The following is an 18,878-nucleotide window of genomic DNA, read 5'->3' on the forward strand; positions in this document are numbered from 1 at the left end:
TTCTGTGATTATTTATTATTGCTTCAATTTCTACAGAAACCAATAATATGAAGTGCTGAATCCATCAGAATTAAATAATATTTACAATTGTTTTTTATACTGTTTTTTATATATGTTATATATATAAAGTTGCTTCTATTTCAGAATTTAAACTTCAAAATTTATAATTCTGGTTATACTACCACATTTCCATAAATAAAAACTTTATTGATCAAAGAGTAATAAATATATACATTTTTGGTTGCAATTTTTATTTTCTTCTTGGTAATTTAAATGCCCTCATTTTAATTTGGATTAGAGGAACAAAGTGGTTTAGTCCAAATGAAAAATTAATTATAATGCCCACCCCAGAACAGAGTCCTTACCTTTAAATCAAATTTTGCAATACTGTACCTCTCCAAAATTTAGGTCATTTTAATCTGCTTTTTGGTGCCTTATACTTTTCTTTAAACATCTTACAGATATTTGAAATGTGATACAGAGAAACTTCTCTATATTACCTAGTGGAGGTTTGAAGATCCCAAATTTTCATTTGGTAATTCTCATTTCATAGTTGGGGAAATTGCAGCACCCAAAAGTTAAGTGAGTTCATCCAAGACATTCAATTACTGAACTTGGTATAGGAGGCCAAGCCTTTAACTCTCAGCAGAATTCTGTAATCTATCCTTGACAATCCTTGGGGGATTCTTCCCATTGCTCTAGGAAGAATTAGTTATACACCCTTATTGAAATCACCCAACTGTGACTCTAGTTGGGTTGGCTTTGATTTAAGAGAACTGAGGGTAGGCTTAGAATGCTACCCATAAAGAGCCTTATGGATGAATTTGTTGATCAGCATGGTATAGTTGAAAGACTGTAGAATTTAGAGTCAGGCAAAGCTGGGTTGGTTAGGATCTTGCTTTTGTGTTTAATGACTGTGTCATTAAGGAAAAACTACTAAAATCTGCTAAGATTGTTTCCCTATAGCCACACTTAATTCATATCATAAAAGGTTGGTGATCCACTGGCTATGGTGAATGTTTAATTGAAATGTGTCTTTCCTTCCCTATTGAACTGCTTGGCCAATCCTTAGGTATCCTCTAAGAATCCTCATGGAGAGAGGAACCTGGCAGGCTATACAATCCATGGAGTTGTGAAGTGTTAGACATGACTGAGCAAAGCGCACACACACACACATCCTCTAGGCTGAGAGTCTTTTGGTGGGGGTGGGGTGGGGCATGAGTGAAAATGTTTAATGGAAATCGCAGGGTACACGCCAAACTCTGGCCTCATTTTAGGTTTCATACAACTGGTATAGCTGGTCTTGGTGAAGGTATTGGTCGCTCAGTCGTGTCCAAGCCTTTTTGACCCCGTGGACTGTAGCCTGCCAGGCTCCTCTGTCTGTGGAATTCTCCAGGCAAGAATACTGGAATGGATTGCCATTTTCTTCTTCAGGGGATCTTTTGGACCCAATGATTGAACCTGGGTCTCCTGCATTGTAGGCAGATTCTTTCCATCTGAGCCACTAGGGAAGCCCCTAGCTGGCCTTATGAACTCTTAAATCTCCTCCCAGTGCACTAAGAATTGATATCGGTGGTTGAGCCAATATCGATATCCAAGTTACCTTTGCCCTTGGACTATTTTAAAGGAAACTGTTGATAATGCCTCAAATGAAGTAGACCAAACCCCAAACCAATTATCAGGTTTGTGCCATGAAGTGTGGATGGTGAAAACTGTGAGAGAACTCTGAAGAGAGTTTTGAATGGGCTATAGCTGTGCTCACTTACTTGGCTGAATTAATGAAGCTGTTACTTTTTTCAAATGAATGTAGATACTGATGTGCTTAATAAGATATAACTAAATTAAGAGTGCTACTAAATTATATAGCATTCTGTCTTTGTTTTATCTCAACAGATACTAGAAACACAATTGCCATCATGTGGTGGGTGAACCATGACACTGTTAAAGTTTTATTATATAGTTTTGCTTTGGGGATCTACTGATGTAACAGAGAGAAGTTTGGTCTAGGATTTTTAAAAATTATTTTTTAGTTGAATTATAATTATTTTACAATGTGTTAGTTTCTGCTGTACAATGAAGTGTGAATCAGCTATATGTACACATCTATCCTTTTCCTCAGAAATCAATGCAAGAAATAGAGGAAAACAACAGAATGGGAAAGACTAGAGATCTCTTCAAGAAAATTAGAGATACCAAGGGAACATTTCATGCAAAGATGGGCTCGATAAAGGACAGAAATGATGTGGACCTAATAGAAGCAGATGATATTAAGAAGAGGTGGCAAGAATACACAGAAGAACTGTACAAAAAAGAGCTTCACAACCCAGATAATCATGATGGTGTGATCACTCACCTAGAGCCAGACATCCTGGAATGTGAAGTCAAATGGGCCATAGAAAGCATCACTACGAACAAAGCTAGTGGAGGTGATGGAATTCCAGTTGAGCTATTTCAAATCCTGAAAGATGATGCTGTGAAAGTGCTTCACTCAATATGCCAGCAAATGTGGAAAACTCAGCAGTGGCCACAGGACTGGAAAAGGTCAGTTTTCATTCCAATCCCAAAGAAAGGCAATGCCAAAGAATGCTCAAACTACCACACAATTGCACTCATCTCACACGCTAGTAAAGTAATGCTCAAAATTCTCCAAGCCAGGCTTCAGCAGTATGTGAACTGTGAACTTCCAGATGTTCAAGCTGGTTTTAGAAAAGGCAGAAGAACCAGAGATCAAATTGCCAACATCTGCTGGATCATGGAAAAAGCAAGAGAGTTCCAGAAAAACATCTATTTCTGCTTCATTGACTATGCCAAAGCCTTTGACTGTGTGGATCACAATAAACTGTGGAAAATTCTTCAAGAAATGGGAATACCAGACCACCTGATCTGGCTCTTGAGAAACCTGTATGCAGGTCAGGAAGCAACAGTTAGAACTGGACATGGAACAACAGACTGGTTCCAAATAGGAAAAGGAGTACGTCAAGGCTGTATATTGTCACTCTGCTTATTTAACTTACATGCAGAGTACATCATGAGAAACTCTGGGTTGGAAGAAGCACAAGCTGGAATCAAGATTGCCGGGAGAAATATCATTAACCTCAGATATGCAGATGACACCACCCTTATGGCAGAAAGTGAAGAGGAACTCAAAAGCCTCTGGATAAAAGTGAAAGAGGAGAGTAAAAAAGTTGGCTTAAAACTCAACATTCAGAAAACTAAGATCATGGTATCTGGTCCTATTACTTCATGGGAAATAGACGGGGAAACAGTGGAAACAGTGTCAGACTTTATTTTTCTGGACTCCAAAATCACGGCAGATGGTGAGTGCAGCCATGAAATTAAAAGACGCTTACTCCTTGGAAGGAAAGTTATGACCAACCTAGATAGCATATTCAAAAGCAGAGACATTGCTTTGCCAACAAAGGTCCGTCTAGTCAAGGCTATGGTTTTTCCAGTAGTCATGTATGGATGTGAGATTTGGACTGTGAAGGGGGCTGAGCACTGAAGAATTGATGCTTTTGAACTGTGGTGTTGGAGAAGACTCTTGAGAGTCTCTTGGACTGCAAGGAGATCCAACCAGTCCATTCTAAAGGAGATCAGCCCTGGGATTTCTTTGGAAGGAATGATACTAAAGCTGAAACTCCAGTACTTTGGCCATCTTATGCGAAGAGTTGACTCATTGGAAAAGACTGTGATGCTGGGAAGGATTGGGGGCAGGAGGAGAAGGGGATGACAGAGGATGAGATGGCTGGATGGCATCATCAACTTGATGGACGAGAGTTTGAGTGAACTCCGGGAGTTGATGATGGACGGGGAGGCCTGGCCTGCTGTGATTCACGGGGTCGCAAAGAGTTGGACATGATTGAGTGAATGAACTGAACTGAACTGATCCATTCCCTCTTGGACCTCCCACCCATTCACCTCCCGTCCCACCCCTCTAGTTCATCTTAGAGTACGGAGCTGAGCTCCCTGTGCTATACAGCAGCTTCCCACTACCACTTTACACATGCTAATGTATGTATGTCAATGCTACTCCCTCAATCCATCCTGCCTTCTTCTCTTCCCCTGTTGTGTCCACAGTCTGTTCTGTACATCTGCATCTCTGTTCTTGCCCTGCAAATAGGTTCATCAGTACTATTTTTCTAGATTCCATATATATTCCAGAGTAATGTCTTCTTACTTCCCTGGTGGGTAAGATGGTAAAGCATCTGCCTACAATGCGGGAGACCCGGGTTCAATTCCTGGGTCAGGAAAATCTCCTGGAGAAGGAAATGGCAACTCACTCCAGTATTCTTTCCTGGAAAAACCCATGAACGGAGGAGCCTAGCTTGGTTTTCCCTCTCCATTGACTCCTAAACTTGAGTGAGATAATCATCAGTGGATGTTCACCTGGTGCTTGGTGCTTGCAGTAGGCATGCCTCTTGATGCCTGGCATGTTGAATGTCACTGAGCTCTCTGTGGTGTACATTAAAATACCTGTCACTATGAGTTGAGACAGAGAGAAAGGTTAACAAATTAGAGCACTCATCATTTTCCCATGTTTAAATTAAATCTTTTTGAACATGTCGTTTCGAGATGTCCTTACCAATGATTAGATGTATGAAAGTGTGAATATTTCAAAGGGTGTTTTTAAGGGGTCAAAACAACCCTCTTGATTTACCTATGCATTCTCAGCTTTAATTTTTTTTAATCAGTCTATTTTGATGACATCTTTGAATGTCCATTTGGTATGTGAACTGAGAAAATGGCATAGACACTGATTGGGCTCTTTGAACACTAATTCTTGGGTGTAGCCCTAACTAATTGACAGGTAGTTCTTGGACATCCAAAGTTTCCATCTGTGAAAAATAATAATTCCTTTTTCTACTCCAATAGCATTATGTAGAGAACATATAGATTAAGAATGGCTTTAATTCTAATGATACTCCTACAGAATAGTTTCCTTCTTCAAGCAAATCTTTATGTCATAGTATTATTCTGCTTTGTTCCCACACTAAGTGCTTTGAAATTCCTATAAAATAGAAAGTGCTATTTATTTTCATAGCATTAAAATGGCATTCATTTTGACTAGAAGTGACTGTTCTAGTTAGGATCTCTAAAATATATACATTTAAGATCCAGAAAATGATATTAAATTTGGAAAATTTAATTTTTCTAAAAAATTTTGGAAAAACTTAATTTTTCCAAAAAAAAATTATAGAGCATCTCAAAATATGACACCACATAGATAGAGTCTTCCATTCTTTCTTACAGATTACAATCAAAGATATCTCTTAATATTTTTGGTCCTTTTAAAGCATTTGAAAATAATAGTCATTTACTTTTTTAAATTAAGCATTCTGTAGAACAATAGAAGTGAATGTTAAGGGGTTGTACTTATTAAGCCCATTATAACATTCATAATCTACATAAAAATAAAATTTTTAGAAAAGTGTCTTGGTATATTAAAAATATTAGGTCTGCAGGTCAATGATTCTATAATTTCTATAATTATTTCAGAATTCCTTAATAATAATGACTTTCTTCTATGAAATATAGAAATGATGATACATATATCAAATCAGGTAGTTTTCCTTCTCATTATCATTTCAGAGTAAAGATTTCTACTTTTTTTTTTTCATCTAAAGTCAGAAAATTCAAATGAGTTACATACAACTTGGTTGCCTCGTAATTTGCAATGGAAAGCAGGATTATCTCAATATATTTTTAACCAGGGTGGTAGCAGACATATGAATTCCAGTCTAGAAACCTGCTGTATGTTCCACTATATTCAGTCCAGAATATATAAAAATAAGCCTTTTTTTAGTGCACACATACACATACACACAATGGTAATTGCAATGTACATAAAACCTGTCAGAGCTCCAATTTCCAATATTCCAATGAATATCAAAAGAGTCCAGTATTTCTGACTTTGACAAATTGCAGATGAGGGTTTATTCATTAAGAGGGGCTGCTAATGTTTATTTAAATGCAATTTACTGTTGCATTATTGATTAGCTACTGCAAAATTATCTTACAAGGAGCACGTGTGGCAAGAAGATTTCAGGTTGAGAGCGGATTTATCTAGGGAAGGCCTGTAGGCTTGATTTAGGCCCCAGGACATGAGAGTTTTAATTTATCTGGAAAGAAAGGCCTGGTGGAAGGTTTGCTTTGTTTGCATTTAGACAGCAGATGAAAGGGGTTTTGATGTTGAGCTGGGAGAAAAATGGCTGCCACTCTTGTTATTCACGCAGAGAATTCAGCAAAAGAAAAAAAATCTATTACCAGGCAAGATAAAACAAGCCTTTTCTTACCCTCAAATCATTTTTTGAATCAAATATGTGGCTCTTGTTATCTTCCACAGAAGAAATAAAAATTTTAAAATGTTGACTATTACCAGAAACCTTAAAATAATGTTCCATATTGCATTTATTACTAAACTTTCACTTTCTATTATGATTCTGTATACTTTGGTGGGGTCGTTGTGTGTGAAGTATCTTAAAATGGAACGTCACTTGGGAAAAGAAATGATGCTAGACTTAAATATTTTAAAGAAAAATGAACAAACAACCTTTCCTATGCTCTTTTTTGAAAAAAGGAGTAGAACCAGTGTTCAGGCAGAAAGCCTGTTAGACATACTAATAATACATTACTGATTCTGCGAAGTGGACACAGTTGTCCTAAGAAGCAAAGCTTTTTCGTGCTGATTTATTTAGCTTAATCACTATGAATATATTAATCGATAAGACAAAGCCGTGAGGATTGTACTAGTAATCTTAATGTAACTAATAGTAGCATGTTTCTATGCAGGTCTATGGGAGGATTGCAGTTGGATTAAAAAAGTTGGTTTAAATGAAGAAAATGAGTGCTCAGAAAATTCATGAAGTCTGTAGAGGAAAATGTTCATTTCACAGTTTGTGTAAATTAAGCAAATGACATAAATATCTTATATGTCTTGCCCACACGACTGATGGTTTATTCCCAGTAAATACTGAGATTTCATTTATCCAGTTCTCTCTGTACCCAGGGTGAACAGCAAGTTTATAAAGATAATTTGGGGATTTATAATTTTTTAAAAATCACTTAAAGCTGAGAAATACATATGGTGAGAATTGATGCTTCAAACTTGTAACTCTTATATGCTGGAGGTCAGTTATCAGTTTGGTATTCCTAAGAATCCCATGATAATTACTTTGAATGTGTGTCAACCAACCACAAGAATTTAGAAAATGTTTCAACTGATCGGCAGAACATATGAATTGAATTTCAGTACGCAGTGATGTGATACCTAAAGCTGGCCTCTGCAATGTTATCATTCAGAAGGCATTTCAGCTGTCTTATTATTCTACAAAAATCAATTTCATAGGCAGCATTCTGCACTGAAAAAGCAGCAGAAAAAACTTTCTCTGTGTGATTTGGGGCCACAAATGAGAGTGACAGCAACAAGAATTATGCTTTCCTTTGGGGTTTATACCATTGGAGATACAATGATGATGATTGTGTATCAATTCTGACAACCTGAAGGTTAATTACTTACCCCATATTTCAGGTCTGCCAGAACAGGATACTGCTACGCATTTATTTACAGAAATCTGAAGCAGTCACTATTTTTTAAACTTTGACTCATAGTAATGCAATACTAATGACTTCATAATTGCTTTTTTTCCCAAGTAATTCCTAGGTTGGATTTCTCTTTTAGTTAATTTTCTCCTCTGTTCTTTCTCAAGGAAGCACTTTCTATTTTTCCTTTTCACCTTCAGTTCTTGGCAAACAATGCAACACTTCAGAAGAACACTCAGAATAAGAGCAATTAGAAAATAAAGCAAGCTAGATATCGTGTAGTCCAGTTCCAGAAACCCTACTACTATGTCTCTCCATTAGAAGTATTTTAAAATTATGATTTGTTATCCCAAGATTAAACTTGGTACAGATTTGACTTCCTAAGTAAAATCATTGGGAATAAAAGATCCAGAAGATAATTCTAGGGAGAGGGTGGGGAGATTTGGGAGAATGGCATTGAAACATGTATAATATCATGTATGAAACGAGTCGCCAGTCCAGGTTCGATGAACGATACTGGATGCTTGGGGCTGGTGCACTGGGACAACCCAGAGGGAGGGTATGGGGAGGGAGGAGGGAGGAAGGTTCAGGATGGGGAACACAGGTATACCTGTGGCGGATTCATTTCGATATTTGGCAAAACTAATGCAACATTGTAAAGTTTAAAAATAAAATAAAATTTAAAAAAAAGATAATTCTAAAAGAGAGACTTATTTAAGATGCTATCAATGATTTATTGAATTACACTAGTTTTACTTAGAAAGAAATGTGGTGGTGGCCATATCAATGTTGTCTATACTGATATTTAACCTTTTTAAGCTCTCTGAAATTTTGTATACCAACATGCTCTAAGTGGAAAAAAACAAAAGGAAAGGATGCTTCAACTCAAGAATTAAGGGAGAAGAATTTCGCAGCTTTAAGAAGACTTAGTTAATGTTTTTGTAACGTAAAATAAATAAAAGGATGACAAATGAAAACCAAAAAATGAACCTACTACGAAAAAAAAATCTATTGGCTCATTCATTCACTCAACATGTATTCACCCCCAGCACCTACCAAAAGTCAGGACTACTGTTATAAAAATCTGTAAAATAGTAAAGGTTCTATTCTGGGCAAATAGGTAGATGATGCTCACCTGATAGTGAATGTCAGGGCCTGGGTTGTAAATAGATGATTTTTATAAATCCCTTCTAATGCTGATACATCTATGATTATTTCTCCTTTGTTTTCTCTTGGGTTTATTTTGGCAAAAGTTCAGCCATATTTGCTATGTTTTCCATTCATTTGTACTTGGATCTCATGTATCACAAATTGATTGGTGACTTTTATATTCTTAGAATATGGAGAATCATTCTGCAGTATTTATTTATCTGTTGCATAACCCAAGATTTAGAATGTACACTGGGGATGATTAAACAAATTCACATTAAATATAGCTATTTTGTGCCCCTTTAAAAAATAGCCTCCTGGATCAAAAGACCATAGTAGAAAAGTCATTTTTCCACAAAAAGTAATGAGGGTGTTGAATATAAAGAAATAGTCACCTTTTCTAAGCCAAGTATAACCTTTGTAGACTATATGATTATGAAAATCGAAAAATTGGTGAAATGGAGCCTGGGTTTCTCTCTTAACTCTATTTCACATTCCTGATTTAAGTCAATGGCTCATATTTTTATTCGTTTTATTTATTTTCTTCAATTTTATTCTTTTATTTATTTTCTTAAATTTCATTCTTTAAAATTGAATCTTCCTCCTATCATTATTTTCTATTATTCATATAGTTTATGCATTTCATTAATGTGGTCACTATGTATTAAGGTGGCCATAAAGTTTACTTGGGTTTTTCCATAGGATATTACAAAAAAACCTGAATGAATCTTTTGGCTAACCCAAGAGTTTGTATCATACAGAAAGATTAAAATAAACTCTTTAATTCTCCTTTGAAGTGTTCCCTTTTGCTTTCCACAATCAGGCCCGTTTGCTATCTTTACAGGGCTCGGGACAAGAGTGCTAATGGAGGCTTGTAAAATATATGACCAAATGTTTGAAATTTATAAATCAAGCTAACCAACACATAAAACTTTCTGTTCAAACTTTGGGGCAAACAGACCTTCACAGGAACCTTCATAGTGACTCCCTTTAGAACTCTCAGACCCCTCGCTCTGTGCCGCCACAGCTTGACCCTTATGCTCTCATTGAAGTTCACATGCGTGCATGTATATACCCCTGTCTGACTGCCCAAGCTCTCTCCATGCCAACCCACCTAGCCCCCACCACCAGCCACTCCTTGACTATTCCTCAGGCTTACCTCGGTTAAGATAAATACTAGCGAGAGCTATGGAAGCACGCTGGAGGATGTTGTAAAGTGCCAGTTATCCTCTGAATATTATATGAAGTGGGAAGCACATTCTCTAGCTTGGTGTGTTTCTTTGATCCTGTGGACTTGTCATCCTTTGGAAGAGGGTCAGAGTGGGCCTTCTAAAGTCTTGCACAGATAGAAGGATGACATTTTGCAGCACCATTTTCAGACTTCTAATTTTCCTACTGTTGAGGGACATTATTCTCCAGTTATTGGGTGTTATACTTTGTGATGGTGGCTTTCATCAACTAAGAGATGAAAAGAAGACTTTCCACACAGAAATTTGAGTATTGATACCTTTAGCAATCTGGTGATGGGCAGGGAGGCCTGGCGTGCTGCGGTTCATGGGGTCGCAAAGAGTCGAACACAACTGAGCGACTGAAGTGAACTGAATTGAACCTTTAGCAATTTGTAAAAAGGTGAAATATGGACTGCTGGTGGCTGACCAAGATCATTTATGTATTTTTGTATCACATTGTAGCTTATAGATTAGCTTTTCTAAGTTTTCTTAAAGATAGACATTCTCAGTTTTAATGTAGCCAAATTGATCAGGCATTCCACTTATGGCTTGGATTATTTCTCTTGTTTAAGAAATTCTTCTTTACTGGGAGGTCATAGGATTACGTTCCTATATAGTTTTCTTTAAATTTTATTGCCTTGTTTATTTCATTTAAATCTTTAATGTGGCTGGAATTGATTTTTGTGTGAAATATGAGTTAAGGGTCCATTTTAATTAAAAAAATAGCAGAAGTGTTGGAAATATCATTGAATTTATAAACCGATTTAGAAAGAATCTTTAGGTTATGTGTGCATGCAGTGAGTGTTGAGTTGCTCAGCTGCATCCGCCTCTTGCGATTCTGTGGACGGTAGTTTGCCAGGCTCCTCTATCCATGGCAAGAATACAGGAGTGGGTTGACATATCCTCCTTCAGGGGATCTTCCAGACACAGGGACCCAGGGGCCCAGGATTGATCCTATGTCTCCTGCACTGGCAGGTGGATTCTTTACCACTGAGCCACCTGGGAAGCCCAAAGATTATATTATTGAGTAGGCATAGGTGATTGTTGTTGTTTACTTGCTAACTTGTATCCAATTCTTTTGCAATCACATGAACTGTAGCCCACCAGGCTTCTCTGTCCATGGGATTTTCCAGGCAAGAATACTGGAGTGGGTTGCCATTTCCTTGTCCAGGGAATCTTCCCCACTTTCATTGGCAGGTGAATTCTTTACCACTGAGCCACCAGGGAAGCCCTTAGATTATATAGTCTCCCGATAAATTAACATTTAATTATGTTAAGTCTATTTTAACATGTATCAAAATATTAAAAATTTTTCCAAGAATATGATGCATAGATTAAAAAAAATTTATTTCTTGTTACTTTATTGTTTTAATACTATTGTAATTGATGCATTTTTAAAGTGACTATATGATTTGGTCTTATGGACATGCAATTGACTTCTGTATATGTATATTTATTTTTTTAAAATCTGGCAAGGCTGATAGTCTTTTACATTGATTGTAAATAGTTTTCTAAAGAATCATATCAAATTGTTATTTAAAGATTTAAAACAGTCTTGGTTCTTCCTTTCTAATTCTAATATATTTCATTTTTTTTCTTGCTTTACTGCACTGTTTAGGATTGCCAGAATGTTGTTGAATATAAGTGGTGGAAATGAGCATCTTTTATCTGCTCCTGGGCTCCACCACTTAATATTTACTTTAAAGTATGATATTCAATTCAAGTTTTGGGTAATATTTACTCAAATAAGCAATTTTTTTTCTATTCTCAAGTTCTTTTATCATAAAATGGATATTGCATTTTATCAAATGTCTTTTCTGTATATATTGAGATGAACATATAAATTACCTCCATTAATCCATTAATATGATGAGTTATATCAATTGACATTTTTAATATTAAATAACTTTGCTTTGCTGGAATAAACTCAGCATAGGAATGATGCATTATCATTTTTTAAATAACTCTATTCTATGCTTGCTCTCCATGTTGCTATTTTTGCTCTTCATTATTTTCCTCCTTCTTTAGTCTTCATTTTTTGATTTTATGTAGTTCTTCTTTCTATATCCTCAGTGAGATTTATAGCTCATTAATTTTCAGTTTTTTCTATAAATATTTGAAGCTATAGCTATGCCTTGAGGTGTCGGTTTAGCAGTATCTCATAGGTTTTCACCAGATTTTTGTTAACATTCAAGGTAATTTTTAAATTTTTATTTATTCATTTGATCCATTCACTAATTAGAAGTGTGTTCCTTAATTTCCAAGCTCTTTAAAAAGAAAAAAAAACTTTTTGTAGATTCCTTTTGGTTATTGATTTCTAACTTATTTTCTCTCTAGTTGGAGTATATGGTTTGTTTATTAATTTCTTGAAACATTTTAAGATTCATTACTCAGTTTGTGATCAGTTTTCAAAAAATGTGACAAGTGAGAGTAACCAGTTTGCTGTCTAGTTTTAGGATATATAATCTGCATGTGACCATTAGATAAAGTACATTAATGATTTCATTCAGAACTTCTATATCCTTCTCAATATTTTCTCCCTTCGATCAATTAGCTACTTAAAAAGTTGTATTAAAACCTTTCTATATGATGGTGAATTTTTCTACTTATTCAAATTGCCATTATTTTTACTTTATTGTTTTAAGTTTATTTCAATAGACACATACAAGGTCAGAATGTCCGCTTTCTGGAGAGTTTTTATCACAATGGATATTTTGTCAAAAGCGTTTTCATTGTCTATTGAGATGATCATATGATTTTCATTCTTCTGTTTGTTAATGTGGATTATCATATCAATTTTCCAGATATAGAACCACCTTACACCCTGAGATAAATTTTGTTTGATCATGGCATATGATCATTTTAATGTAAATTTGGTTTGTTAACATTTTTAACAAACCAATTAAATTTAAACAATTTAATTTAAATTTGGTTTTGTTAATATTTTTTGAGAATTTTTGCATCTATGGTTACCAGTGATTTTGTATGGTAATTTAATTTTTTTGTGATGTCTTTATCCAATTTTAATGCTGGACTCCTAGAATGAGTTTGGAAACATTCCTTCCCCTTCAATTTTTTGGAATAGTTTCAGAATAATAGTTTTAACTCTTCCTTAAATGTTTTGTAGAATTCACCTGTGAAGCTGTCTGGTCTTGGACTTCTGTTTATTGGAAGTATTTTCAAATTATGGGTTCAGTTTCATTACTAGCCATCTGTTTGCTCATATTTTCTATTTTTTCCTGATTCACTTTTGGAAGACTGTATGTTTCTAGAGATGTAATAATTTCTTCTAGGTTGTCTGTTTTATGGGTGTGTACTTGTTTGTAGTAATCTCTTGTGATCCTTTGTATTTCTGTGGTGATGGCGGTAACTTATCTTTAATTTCTAATTTTATTGATTTGGATTCTCTCTTTTTTTCTAAATGAGTCTAGCTAAAGGTTTATCAATTTTTCTTTTGTTTTCAAGAAACTAGCTCTTAGTTTCATTGATCTTTTCTATACTTTGAAAAATATTCATTTCATTTATTTCTGCTCTGATCTTTGTTATTTCCTTTCTTTTACTAACTTTGGGGTTTATTTATTCTTCTTTTTCTAGTTCTTTTTTTAAGTCATTATATCCAATTTACTATTTCAATAGTTCACGCATATGAGTCATTTGAATAGTTTTATGAGATTCTCTTGCCATAGAAATATACCTTTATTCTATATTCTACATAAAATATAGAATACATTCTAGATTAAATTCAAGCAAGTATCTCCTTTTCTCTACTAAGTTGCTGACTCTAGTTCTTTTAGGTGTGAGGTTGCTGCTGCTGCTGCTAAGTCGCTTCAGTCGTGTCCGACTCTGTGTGACCCCACAGACGGCAGCCCACCAGGCTCCCCCGGCCCTGGGACTCTCCAGGCAAGAACACTGGAGTGGGTTGCCATTTCCTTCTCCAGTGCATGAAAGTGAAAAGTGAAAGTGAAGTCGCTCAGTCGTGCCCGACTCCCAGCGACCCCATGGACTGCAGCCCACCAGGCTCCTCTGTCCATGGGATTTTCCAGGCAAGAGTACTGGAGTAGAGTGCCATTGCCTTCTCCGGGTGTGAGGTTAGATTGTTGGAAATTTTTCCTGTTTCCTGAAGTAAGCGTGTATCATTATAAACTTCCCCATTATAAGTTTATATGATTTTGACAGATTAGCAAGTGAGTACGACCCAGGCTTTGTTCAAAGTACAGCCTCTGTGTTGGGAGTCGGTGTATGAGACTTGCATGCACCCTTTGGTGTTGGTTTCTGCCAGTCCTCTGGCTCTCTTGTAAGCAAGCCCCGCTGGTCATCACAGCCACACACGCTGGGGGCTCATCTTCTCAATGCAGGTTCTCTCTACTGGGGAGCCTCAGGTGGAGCTTGGGCCCCTCTCTTCTTGGAAAAAAACCTCTGCAGTTGTGATTATCCTCTCATTTCTGGGTTGCCACCCTGGAGTGTGGGTCTTGATCCTATGGCATCTCCAGTCTCTCTTATAGGTCTTGTTGTGCTTGATTCTTTATATCTTTATTTGTAGAAAATATTTTCTGCTAGTTTTTATCATTCTCATAAGTGACTGTTCTGTGAATAGTTGTGATTTTGGCATGCCCAGGAAGTTAACTCGGGGTCTTCCTACTCTGCCATATTGGCTGCCTAAACAAGGGCTAAACATCCCCCTAAACATTCCCCCTAAACAAGGGCTTCCCTGGTGGTTCAGATAGTTAAGAATCTGCCTGAAAAGCAGGAGACCTGGGTTTGATCCCTGGGTTGGGAAGATCCCCTGGAGGAGGGCATGGCAATCTACTCCAGTATTCTTGCCTGGAGAATCCCATGGACAGAGGAGCATGGTGGGCTACAGTCCATGGGGTCGCCAAGAGTTGGACATGACTGAGCGACTAACTACAGCACAACACCCCTAAATAAAGTACATATTAATCTGTCATACCACATACAGTGTGTCATATAGAAATATATTTCTTCAAATTGTGGGCTGGATGTATTTGTGTGCTTTTACTGGTTAAAAATTGAAAGAATGAAAAGTTTATTGTGCTTTTGATATGTTCTAAGCACTGAGGGATACAAGGATTCTTAAAATAGCTATGATTCTTGTCCTTACAAATTCACTAACTTAAAGGCCAGTCCAGTAAGAAAAACATACCAAACATATAGCCAAACCAGCAAGTAACTGTTCATTTCCTTCTCCCACTTCCACCTGGCTTTTCTGATAAAGCTTCTATATTCTTCTTTCTCTTACATTTACTCATTTCTGTATTTATTCTCCTATCATATCAGATCAGTTGCTCGGTCGTGTCTGACTCTGCATATATAATCTATGCATTTTCAAAACTTGGGGGAAAATAATATTCTATTTTATACCTGCCATGTATGATCTACTTTACTCCCTTCCCTAAAACAGAGTGAAATCAGTTTTCAAGGGGCCCACTGGAATGTTAAAAAAAAAAAAACTTTCAAGACATGGTAGGCCTTTTGGCAGCAGGAGATGGAGTCAAAGTAAGGGAGGCCTTCACCCTAAGAGCTGGGTATATGAGCTGATTGCTCAGCTGATATGCAGAAGGTATGGACTGTACCTTGGTATATCTTTCATATCAATAATCTCAGATATGCAAATGATACCACCCTATAGCAGAAAGCGAAGAGGAACTAAAGAGCCTCTTGATGAAGGTGAAAGAGGAGAGTGAAAAAGCTGGCTTAAAACTCAGCATTCAGAAGACTAAGATCATGTCATCTGGTCCCATCACTTCATGGCAAATAGTGGTGGGTGGGGAAAAAGTGGAAGCAGTGACGGATTTTATTTTCTTGGGCTCCAAAATCACTGCAGATGGTGACTGCAGCCATGAAATTAAAAGGCACTTGCTCCGTGGAAGAAAAGCTATGACAAACATAGACAGCATATTAAAAAGCAGAGACATTACTTTGCCAATGGACAAATATGGACAAATATGGACAAAAGTCCATCTAGTCAAAGCTATGGTTTTTCCAGTAGTCATGTATGGATGTGAGAGTTGGAACAGAAGACTGAGCACCGAAGAATTGATGCTTTCAAACTGTGTCATTGGAGAAGATTCTTGGGAGTCCTTTTGACTGCAAGATCGAACCAGTCAATCCTAAAGGAAATCGACCCTGAATATTCATTGCAGGGACTGAAGCTGAAGCTCCAATACTTTGGCCACCTGATGCGAAGAGCTGACTCATTGGAAAAGAACCTGATGCTGGGAAAGACTGAAGGCAGGAGAAGAAGAGGGTGACAGAGGACGAAGTGTTTGGAAGGCATCACTGACTCAATGGACATGAATTTGAACAAGCTCCGGGAGATAGTGAAGGACGGAAGCTTGGTGTGCTGCAGTCCATGGGGTCACAAAGAGTCGGACATGACTGAGCAACTGAACAAAAATATCTTTCATAGCTGGTGTCCTAGGTTTAGATTATCTGTCATGATTGGTAGATGTTCCTGCTATTGCAGCTGAATCTGAGGTCTTTTTTTTAGTGCCACCTTACACCACACCATCTCTCCTCAAAGTCCCAGATCAGCAGGAGGGAACACACCACGCGCTCTCTTGTTCACACGTAGAGCCCATAAGATGTGTCCACATTGGAGTTGATCATAGCATCTTTTCTCCCTTTTTGGTAAAGAACAGAATTCATCTAAAGGCCTAAAACAGGTTATGCTTGACAACTGTCTAGCTCCCTGCAGGAAACAGGGCAGAGAGCTTTATTTATGAGCGTACCCTATGTAAAAGCAGCTTACCTTCAGGCTCCCAGATCTGATTTAGATTTAGCATCAGTCTGGTCCTCTGTGTTTTAACTCCCTGCTTGGGACTGACCTCTGTTTTCCTGGGCTACACATCTGCAGGGCCCTTTTGCTTTACTTCTCTGTTATTCTGCTTCTTCACAGAGACAATTCCTTAGCTGTTGCTCCTGGTCTTTGAGAGCCAAAAAGAATGCTATCCACATCCCTCTGTTCTGAGCTTCTGGACTTTGTTTTTCAAAACAAGATGTTTGCTTTACTTCCCAATTTTGTTTTAATTTTTATGCTTTCATTCAAGCTACCCTTTCCTCCACTTTCTCCAGATTTAAATGCTGTGATTTATTTCTGTTTGTTTATGTGCTGAGGATTGAAGTGAAAAGGTCTGATTTATGAGTCTGACCAGTTTAGAATTCAAGTGGACAGAATATTTTTTATGGGAATGTTAATCTCTCAACTTCTAGTCCAGTCTTCTGTGTATTGTGTCAGTGAGGTAATGCTTCATTTATATAAACTTCTCAACGTTTCTCTTTTCATTTTAATTTTGTACTGGGGTATAGTTGATGAACAATGCTGTGTTAGTTTCAGGTGTACAGCAAAGCGATTCAGTTATACATATACATGTATCTATTCTTTTTCAAATTGTTTTCCACTTTAGGTTATTACAAAATATTGGGCAGAGCTCCCTGTGCTATACAGTAGATCCTTGTTGGTTATCCATTTTTAATATAGCAGTGTGTACATGAGGAACAAAGGATGCAGTTTAAAAAAATTCCTCTCTAGAAGGCAGTGTTTGGAAAAGTCAAGCTTGCAGTCCTTTGATTTATATTCGTTGAGGTTTTAAAATTGTTATGAGGTACATTTAAGTTGCTTGTATGATGAAGAGATCAAATTCAGGTATAAAGAGCAGCAATTTGTTCATATTTAGATATTTAACAGGTGTTCATTTCTCATAGCTGGATATATACTGCACTGCTATGATTTTTTTTTTAATTCTCAAAGTTAGTTCAGGAATGCTTTATCCGTTTTTTCCACTTTTGAGGTATTAAAAACTAATTTGTGGAAGAGTAAACAATTTGGAAAGATGTAAAGAATAATGTATGAAAAAAATGTAGAATATGTCAGTGCAGGTCACGGGGAGGGAAATGGAATTCGCTGTCAGTACAGGGTGCCTGTGAAAGCGACAGAACTTCCGAGCTGAGTGTAGCTTCCAGTGATGTCTTCTTACACAACCCTGTACCTAACCAGCGCTTCCTAACTGCACTATTTTGGCTATGTAGCTACTGACTAAATATCAGATTGGCTAGATTTCTGCTCTTTTTCAACTAATGTTTTTGGAGTACAGTTGCTTTAAATGTTGTGTTAGTTTCTGCTGTACAGCTCTTTGGATTTTCTTTCCTTTTAGGTTGGACTTCTCAAGTGGTGCTAGTGCTAAAGAACCTGCTTGCCAATGCCGGATATGTTCACCACAGTGCATTGAGTAGTGCTCCCTGTGCTACACAGTAGGTTCTCATTAGTTACCTATTTTATACACAGTAGTAATATATATGTCAATCCCAATCTCTCAATTCATCCCACCATTCCCCTTATCTCCCTTAGTATTCGTATATTTGTTCTTTACTTTTGTGTGGACCTTTTGTCTTAGGATAAATTTTTGGTGTTCTCCCCATTGTTGAGAGTTTTCCACGTGGTGCTAGTGGTAAAGAATCCACCTGCCAGTGCAGGAGATGGAAGAGATGTAGGTTCATCGTTGGGTAGGGAAGATCCCCTGGAGGAGGGCATGACAACCCACTCCAGAGTTCTTGCCTGGAGAACCCCATGGATTCTCCTGGGAGAGAATCCCAGGAGAGGAGCTTGGCAGGCTACAGTCCATAGGATCTGACAGGCAGTCTGTCTGCAAAGAATCAGATATGACTAAAATGACTTAGCATGCACACACATCTGTGTTGAGTCCAAATCTACCTTTTTGGAACTAATCTACTAATTCACTAATTTGCTTTCTTCTGGTTTATTCTAACTTTCTTTCTTCAATAAATATAAAATTTATTGACCATCAACCATCTATCAGGTTGTATGTCCAGATGTATGGATACAAAAATGAAAGCAACACATTCTCTTTTCTGGAAAAACCTCACAGTATAGATGGAGAGGCATGTATATATATATATAAGCAAATAATTAGAGGAAGAAGTGTT

This window comes from Bos mutus, chromosome 14, assembly GCF_027580195.1.
Source record: "Bos mutus isolate GX-2022 chromosome 14, NWIPB_WYAK_1.1, whole genome shotgun sequence".
NCBI classification, from domain to species: Eukaryota; Metazoa; Chordata; class Mammalia; order Artiodactyla; family Bovidae; genus Bos; species Bos mutus.